The 10,000-nt window shown below is 44.1% G+C and overlaps 1 protein-coding gene across 1 annotated transcript in view; it reads right to left on the reverse strand.

The window, feature by feature from the left end:
* acvr2ba (activin A receptor type 2Ba) overlaps positions 1–10,000 on the reverse strand; it is a 43,872-nt gene that overhangs the window by 21,149 nt on the left and 12,723 nt on the right. The gene's annotated exons all lie outside the window — the stretch shown is intronic.

Here is a 10,000-nt window from a genome sequence, read left to right on the forward strand (position 1 = left end):
TTACTGTATTACAGTAACAAATAAATATTTGCTTTGTTACCTTTTTGTACTACTGATCACTGATCATCACTTCATCTTTACATCCATCGAAAGACAGTCTAAACATTTTCTTACTGTAGTATTTTTCATTTTACTTATCAATGCAATTACTGTACTGTGAGTTTTGCCAAAATAGGTAACATTGGTGTATTCTTAGAACAATGTTGCAGCATCAACTATAGGTGTACAATATAACTCTGGGAAGCTGGGATTGTGAGTAAAGCCCATTGGATCTCATTGGATAGACAGATATGCATTGTATCCTATTCTGATATATTCACAGTATTGTATTAAAATATGGCAACAGTCTTTATACTATATGCACCACCTAATTGCAACGTTCAAAAAGAAAAGTATTTCTAAACAATTTTATACATTGGAATATGTAACATGGCCTCATGAAGCCAAAACATATGTAAATAGTATTTTGATGGAAGTATTTTGAATTGATCACACCAGTGTTTAATTGATGCAACCCTGCCTTAGCTGAATCTCTGAAGCTAAGCAGGTGTGGGCTTGGTTAGTACTGGATGGGAGACCAACTGGGAACACTGAGTTCCTGCTGGAAATGGTGTCGGGTGTTGGCCAGTAGGTGGCACTCTTCCCAATGGCCAAAATCATCAATTCCCGATGCCTCAGTGCAGAGGGGACACTGTGCTGCGGAAGGTGCCGTCCTTCGGAGGAGACAAAACTGCGGTCCTGACTCACTGAGGTCTAAAAGATCCGTGGGCACTTATCGCTGAGTTGGGTATTCGCCAGTGTCCTGGCTAAAACTACCCAACCAGGCTCATTCAATCTGCCCCCCTAATCATGCCCCTGATTAATTGGCTTATTCATTAATTCCCTCACTCTCAAGCGTGTGTGGTGAGAGTTCTGGCGCTGATTGGCTGCCGTGCATCACCTAAGTGGGTTCTACACATTGGTGGTTGTTAGTGAGGTTCCCCCCCTTCACTGTGAGCGCTTTGAGTTTCCAGAAAAAAATGCGATAGGCCTATATGCATTATTACTGTTTGGTGGAAAAAAAAAATGTTTTGAGTAGAATTTGTGGAGTTTTGACAAAATGATTAACTTCTCAGGTTTGTGTTTAGAGTTTTGAGAAATTGAGCTATTGTTTCAGAAAACGTGTATAAATGATTGAGAATAACTGTATAAAGACAACAAACCTTAAATATCTGCACTTCCCAAGGAGGCTAATGGCTCTTCTCTCTTCTGTGTAACATTTGGTAGCTTTTCCCTCTTTTTGGTTTTGTTCCCACTGGAGTTTCATGTTGCTGCTCAACATGCCTCCTTGAACAATTAGTGCCTGCAGAACACACCAAGTGCTGTAAACTGTGTTGAGATTGTGGAGGTGCCTCAAATGTCTTCTCAGGTTCTCAGTGATGCTGGAGCTATGGCTAATTCTAGTACATATGCTACAAAGGATGGAACCCTACAGCGACACCCGTGGGTGACGCCAACGTTAGCACCTGCCAGTCTTTAGTCTGAGATACTTGAATAGAGACACCCAGAAGGGGCTCATACCCCGAACCAAACCCAACACAACTCCTACAAATTCAACAACCCTCATCAAGGCTATTTAATCATTTAGCTGACTGAATGCATATACACACACATAGAGGTAGCATGCATTGGTTAGCTTCCAGAACGCCTACAAGTAGACTGTGTGACCTCAGAACCTTTTGGCTGTGACTCAATCACCCTGGCATCAGCCATGTTTTTATTGAATTTGTTCATACACATAACTATCCCACTTGACATAAACAGACGAGCAAAGATAAGTGTGAAGACCAGACAACATTACTGCCACTCTCCAGTGCTGTTTTGCCCCATTGGGGATGGATGTGATGCCAACCATATCCTGCCCATGGTTGGATCCATGATCCACCCTTCTCTTTCTCTGTCTCCCTCTGTGTGGTTTCTGGAACACGGCAGGCCAAAGGTTGTACAGTTCTGTGTCAGTTGATAGTATAATGCATTAGAGCTACCTTAATGCTTTCATACAATACAGGGGGACAGAGGTCACTGCTGAGAACCTTCTAGAAAACCTGACAATAGCTGTAATCCTACAGGGGTTTTTGCTGAAGACATGACACGTGTCGTCTAGGCTCCTCTGCTTCTTGGAGTGAAAACAACTCTCCCGAGGAAACAAGAGCCAGACGTTTAAGGTGAATCGCACCTTCTTTTAGTCAACGTCAGTCGGCGGTGGCAACGAGCATCAGAGCCCGCTGGCGCCGACGTGAAAGATTTACTTTTTCCAAAATGATAAATAATTAAAATAAAACGCAAGCAAAACACGTCTCTAGATGAACAGGGTATCATGTTCCTCCTGCTATGAACTTGTTTTCTTCAACTGTCCTGGCTTAGGGGACAAGGACGTGGTGGTGGTGGTGGCGGGGCATGGGGCTCACAACAGAAGTAGCGGAATTAAATTAGTCCCGACACTACAATTCAGTACGATATAAAAACCATCAGCTGTCGGCGCTAATTAATCCAAGAACCACGGTATAATTATCGCCACAACCCAGTTTTGGATGCGGTGTGCGGGGAAGCGCAGGGTGGCATTTGGAAAAGCGCTCTTCCAGCCAAACGCTGGTGAGTCCTGGCAGCAGTGTGGCGAGGCAGTGCCTCCGCAGCCAGACACTCTGGACCCCGGCCAGCCATCGCTGGAAGTCTCCCTCCAAATTTTTTTTTAACTGAAAATTCATTAGGGCTGGTGGTAACACAAGTGTGTGTGTGAAGCTATGAAAGAGCCCGATTAGCGCGCAGCTTAGCGGAGCAAGAGCCAGAGAGAGAGGGAGAGAGGGCGAAAAGAGAGCGAGAGAGTGAGAGGGAAATAGAGAGAGAGAGAGAGAGAGAGAGAGAGAGAGAGAGAGAGAGAGAGAGAGAGAGAGAGAGAGAGAGAGAGAGAGAGAGAGAGAGAGAGAGAGAGAGAGAGAGAGAGAGAGAGAGAGAGAGAGAGAGAGAGAGAGAGAGAGAGAGAGAGAGAGAGAGAGAGAGAGAGAGAGAGAGAGAGAGAGAGGGGAAGAGAGAGGGCGAATAGAGAGGGAGAGAGAGTGAAAGAGACAGGGCGAATAGAGAGGGAGAGAGAGGGAGAGAGGGGGAGAGAGAGGAAGAGTGGGAGAGAGATGGGGAGAGAAAGTGGGAGAGAAAGAGACAGAGAGCTAACCACCCGCTACAGAAACAAATGGCCGTGGTTCATTCATGTCAAAGCTGAATAACCAAACAGCCGTTTCATTTATTGAAGAAAATGCTTGGAATTAAGTCAATAACTGGAAATATTAGCATACAATTATGCTTTAAGACAGTGCGATCGTTCATTAAAATTAACCATGAAAAAATGCGGCTATCGTGATCAGGGATTGACAAATATGTATTAAGCAACCTGAATTATAAACGACATGTACTTGTAATACTTATATATGATATCATTATGAGACATTTCAATGGGATTATGTCTGGAATTCAACGTTGGGGTTCTGGTGGTGTTAGACCAGCTCTAGAAGGGTATGTATGAGAGACATCATCATCATCATCATCATCATCATCATCATCATCATCATCATCATCATCATCATCATCATCATCATCATCGTCATCGTCATCATCATTAGTAGACTGGAGAGAGCAAGCAAGCTCCACCACACACAACCCAAGGAAGTGGAACAATATGTTAATGTCAACCTGCCTGAGTGCTGCATTTAAATAATCATAAATGATAATCATGAATGCATCATGCTCATTTGTGTGTGTGTGTGTGTGTGTGTGTGTGTGTGTGTGTGTGTGTGTGTGTGTGTGTGTGTGTGTGTGTGTGTGTGTGTGTGTGTGTGTGCGTGCGTGCGTGCGTGCGTGTGTGTGTGTGTGTGTGTGTGTGTGTGTGTGTGTGTGTGGGTGTGTGTGGGGATGTGTGTGTGTGTGTCTTAAGTACATAGAGAGCACAAGCGAGTACCCTGCTGTGCTCTCTCTCTCTCTCTCTCTCTCTCTCTCTCTCTCTCTCTCTCTCTCTCTCTCTCTCTCTCTCTCTCTCTCTCTCTCTCTCTCTCTCTCTCTCTCTCTCTTCTTTAATCACTTTGTTTTTCCCTCCCTTGAGAATAGAGAGGGAGAGAAATAATGAATGTGAGATAGAAAATCAGAGCTACTAGGCTGAAGGCATGATGACTGCGGCATACTTTGATACTGCACACACACACACGCACGCACGCCACACGCACGCACGCACCCACGCACCCACACACACACACACACACACACACACACACACACACACACACAGGAAGTGAAAGAGCCTATAGGACACAGGAAGCAATGGCTGCCAGGTGTGACCATTAACCTCTTGGTAGAATGAGGTTATCATCAGAACAGTAAAGGGACCTTTAAAACACACACCGACACACCTGCGCACACTAGTGCACGGCACGCCCACACAGACACACACTGACACAAAAAAAAGCATTTACAGAAACAGTAGCTAGTGCTTTGGGTCATTCAGACATCGGTACAAGGCCGATGGCCGGGGGCCTAAGATAATGCACACGGCCAGGTTGATATTCAGTCGAACAACACAACTTCCCTCTACATATCACTTTAAACAAAACCCCATTGATTAGTTATAATCGGTAATAAGTGGCTACCGATTATTATTTGTTGGTTTACTTAATCATATATTTGGCTCCACTAACACAAATAGTTCCCAAACTGGACTGGGACTGGATAGTTGTCAAACAACCACCACAACACCATAGTGTGCTACTTTGTGTAGGTCAACACTTTACAAGTATGTTATCTGTTTGTTTCTATTCTTTGTGCAATCTTTGAAATAAAGTTGGTTGACAATTGTTTTGCTGCCATGGATGATTCACATGAATTAACAGCCTGTGATCATTAATGTAGGCTAATTAATGGTTAATAGGAACGCTTAAGCAGAGTCCGAGTGCTGCTATACTCTATATCAGCACTCAATGCCTCTTGTCAAATCAAGCGACTCACTGTAATAATACATTAAAGACTGTAAGACCTGTAATAAAATGATCTAATATCTACTTATGCCTTCTACGGCCCACAACATTGCTGAATTGCATGTTTGTGTATGTGCCAATCATCAAATGGTGGTCGTGGTCAGTGGCAGTCTGTTTTAAGTGTGACCAGCTGTGTGCTAGGTTGCCAGGCTAGCCAACCAAGCACTGCTGCCTCCATAGCAACCAGAGCCAACAATGGTGTAAAGCCAATAAGGAAGGGGTGGATAGGGGGGACAGCCGTTTGGTGGTACAAGTCTCCTGACTTTAACAACACAGGTGGACGGACACATTCCTTCCTCCCGGTGATGTCACCTAAAGGCAGCTGATTTGTGGACCAAACAGCCACAGTAGGTGGCTATGAATGCCAGTGTAGGTATTTATACTGTATATATCAGGTAATATAGTAGAAATATAAAGGTGGTGTGATTGTAAAGAGAGCATGATTTGGTGAACAAATAAAGTGTCCTACAAGGCAAAATGTAAGAATGAAATAAGGAGAGAGAGAGAGTGAGAGAGAGAGAGAGAGTGAGAGAGAGAGAGAGAGAGAGAGAGAGAGAGAGAGAGAGAGAGAGAGAGAGAGAGAGAGAGAGAGAGAGAGAGAGGGGAAGAATTTGGCAACGAGTGCTGTGGCAGATGTTCTGGACAATCTGTGCATTAATTGTCGCTAAGCAACCGCAAATGTAGGACTATGCGCGGCCCCCCTTTGCCCAAACTCAGGCACAACACATTCACCCAAAACAAACACACTGCGCTTCACTCCAAACCACAACCAAATAAACTCCCATTGCAAATCAAACACGTGTGCCGCAAAGACCCCACACAAAAGAGAGCCACGACTTGACACCTCAACTTGAGACAACTGTGTGAACCCGTGTGCAGAGAAATGCTCTGTTTTTATCATAGACCACAAACTGCAGATTATAAACAAGCTTTATGAATAGAGCTCACAGGGTTTGTTATGATATAATACAGTACCATAGAATAGATTAAATCAGACTTGGATAGAATGGAATAGAGTAGAACAGAATAGGAGAGCGAGGGAAAGTTCATGTTGTGCAAATGTGATTACAGAAAGCTCATCAGTATTCGAGAACTCAACCTTGGTCTCCACGGCAATATGTGAGCCAATGGGCTCAACAGCTGTCAACCAAACACACACACACACACACACACACACACACACACACACACACACACACACACACACACACAAACACACAAACAAACACACACACACACACATACAAACACACACACACTCAATTCTTAGCAAGGTAGCAACCATTATGTGGTCAATATATTTTCACAGGTTTACAACATCGTGTGTGTGTGTGTGTGTGTGTGTGTGTGTGTGTGTGTGTGTGTGTGTGTGTGTGTGTGTGTGTGTGTGCTTTTTGCATTGGGCCCTAGTTTACCAACCCTCCCCCCCCCCCCTTCACACACACAAGAACACACACACACACACACACCCTCTCTCTCTCACGCGTCCACCGGGAGGAACATCTGTTCAGGTACAAGCCAGCCGTGTGAACCACGAACACTGTGACAAATCGCTCCCTCAAGGCAACATACAAGTGCTTTTCTCTGCCTGACAATACAACACATTCCAAACAATTCAATCAATGATAATCACACCCAGGATTTATCATATATATATATATATATATATTTATATATGGATGTATAGATATATAGATATACATTTGTATACATACCAGATGTAGATACCGAGTCTAAAGCCTGAAAATCATGCATGCATGAGTTATTGTGTCCATAGTCAAAAGTCCAGTCTGGAGCACCACCAGTCGAAGGGATAACCCCTCCCAAACAAACACACACGCACACCTACACACACCAACCAGTGTGCAATAAGCTAAACAATGTGTGTCTGTATGTGTCTATGTGCGTGTGCGTGCGTGTGCGTGCCTGCGTGTGCATGTGTGTGCGTGTGCGTGTGTGTGTGTGTGTGTGTCAGCCAAAGGCCACATCAGCATGAGTGGCCTGCAGCTGAGCTAGCCGATGACCCCTAAAGCAAGGCATTCTGGTCTTCGGAGTCTCCTCCTGCACATGGAGGGTTCACCAGCCAGATGCCCGCCGCTCACTTTGAGTTTCTCTTGAGGGGCGTTCAGATGATCCAGCCTGCACATGATCCTATTCAACACACAAGATAATCTGCCACACATCTGTGTGTGTGTGTGTGTGTGCGTGTGTGTGTGTGTCTCTCTCAGCATGAATCTGCATAAGACCCTTAGCCTCTGTGTGTGTGTGTGTCCGTGTGAATCAAAGAGTTTAATGATATGGAGGTGACCTTTCATGCAGATTTCTCTGGGCCTGAGCGGCTCTGTGCTGGGGTGTGTGCGTCTGTGTGACCTTTGACCCACGGTGTCTGGAGTGGACAAAAGACGCTTAATTTTTTTTGTGCAGTAATTTTGCATGATAAAGTCTCAGACACACACCCACCCACCCACCCACACACAAACACACACACACCAGACATACCCTGGTCTACCAGATGCCTTATCTGTGGGTCTGTGTGTGTGTAGCTATGTTATTTAAATGACAGACTAAACCATAGGAATCATTGAGAAACACATATAATAAGGCTATGGTTCTAATGCAAAAATGCTTTTTAAAACATGACTGGGAAACACACCCTCATAACACATGCACAAACACTGTGTGTCTTTTTGCATTTCATGTTGTGCTACCATCATGTGTTTAACCTTTCAAATGCGTTTATAGAGTTTCAAGTTTGCTCCTTTGTGTTCTCTCCCTCTCTTCGTCTCACCCTCATACACACAAACGAACACACACAAACAGACACACTTACACTTACACTTGCAAACCGATTTTCGGACAATGCATAAACAATAATCGCATTGAGCACTGTTTAATCTTACAGCATAATTACGGTAGGCTACAACGTAATAATTCTGGGTTTAATGTCTAAAAATGTTAACTTTTTGGGGATGTTGGGGGTTTTTTGAGTATATTGGTGTTATTATCGTAAAGTTGTTCAATCAATACAGATATAAGAAAGTAAAGGTGCGGCCACACCAGACGCGTATCTCGCGTACCTCGCGTATAAAATCGCCATTTTTTCCATAGGGAACCATTGGTTTATGCGCGTATGAGACGCGTACACGCGTTGCATGCGTATAAGCAACATTTTACTCGCGTTAAGGCCGATTTATGCTCAGTTACGTAAGCGTAAGCGCAAGCGCAAGAGGCCCTTGTGCGCCCTTGCGCACCCCTTTGCGCGACTTCTCACGTCTTGCGTGCGTCGGGCGATTTTTCTAGACTTGCGTCATTTTTTACGTAAGCTTTTACGCGAGCCGCGCAGCCTGCAAGGCTGTGTTTGGTCTGCTCGTCTGGTTACTACTTCCTGTCTGGAGTATCACATTTCCTGTTTTAATACCGCCACCCATAGACGCCGCCACCCACCACCCGATCTGGCACATAATTATGCGAACCCTTCCACAGGGGCAAAGTGCTATTTTGATGCGCGACATCAAACAGCTGATGCGGGATTGTGAGCCATTTTAATGATCTTGTCGACCGATATTCGTTCTATTAGGCCTACTGGCCTTATTTTTTTTAGTGTTAGCCTATTTGAATTAATTACGTAATGTTTTGTGTTCACGTTCTATGTGAAACATAAGTGTTCATGTTCTGTGTGAAACATAAGTTCAGTAGCCTCTTTGAGTGAATGAAATTTGAAAGCGTGAGTGTGTAGTGAATGAAAAATGTGTGCGTGTATGGTGGGACTATTTTCTGTATTTGATAAATAAACCCCTTTCTCTAATAATGCTGCCTACCATATAATTTATGTGGACATTATGCGCTATAGCTTAAAGCCTTTGGCTATAGGCCTACACTTAAATAATTCATTCATCTGTCAAGGCAGTAGCTGTTGTATAAACATTTTATATGGATATGAATTAATGAGTTTGACGTAAACCAAATTAGGTAACTTGTGTAACATGATAACTAATGAATCAAAAGTCATGCTTCCAAGTGACCAATGTATATATATTTATTGGTCAGTGCGCATACCCAATCGTAGCACATTGTACTGGTGGGGAAACACGCCAGCATCTGACAAAAAATGATCTGCCAGCTGCTCCCTGACAAGGGCCGGTTTTGGTGAGAGTCGGGAAGATATCGGATGACTCGCGAAAGGAGATCATCAAACTTTGGCACATAAACAAACCAACGACTCCCACAGACAAAGACGTCATTCTCGAGGTCGTCTTCAACGAAAAACTTTACTCCACATATTACTCCACCTACTGTTCTGGCGGTAAATTGCTTGGCAACACGCGCAACACGCGCAACCTAAAAGGGAGCATGAATTGCTTTGAGTAAATTTTGCGCAACAACGTAACACCAACGCTGAAGCATGCAGCCGCCTTTAGGGGCGTATATACGCGCGTATATATACGCGCGTACATATACGCGCGTACGCGAGGAGTTCAAAAAATTGAACTTTTTACGCTCATACGCGCTGCAATAGCCAATCAGCGTTGAGCTTGACCCGACGTCACTGGCAGAGAGTAGTGAGCTTGGACAGAAGCATACGGCCGACATCTTTCTTTATTCTGTGTGGAAATAGTAACATAGTTACGCCATTAAATGCGTTTATGGAAACATTTTTAGCGAGAAATGTGCATTTTACTTTCATAATGTTCGCTCGGTGAATGTGAAGGATGTTTGGTTTGATAGTTATGACGAAGAGGGAACGCTCCGTTCACTTGCATGGACAGAGTCTCTGGTTACTAAGCAACCTCAACGTCTTGGCGGACTATATATCTGCTGATCAACACTACGAATGCTGGAAACACACCAGACACACCATGTGAAGTTATTTAACCCGATTATTGTTATTTATATCCGAGATTATTTAATCTAACCCGATCTAAACTCTATCACCCAAACACGGCGGCGTT

This window comes from Gadus morhua, chromosome 23 (assembly GCF_902167405.1).
Source record: "Gadus morhua chromosome 23, gadMor3.0, whole genome shotgun sequence".
Taxonomy (NCBI): domain Eukaryota; kingdom Metazoa; phylum Chordata; class Actinopteri; order Gadiformes; family Gadidae; genus Gadus; species Gadus morhua.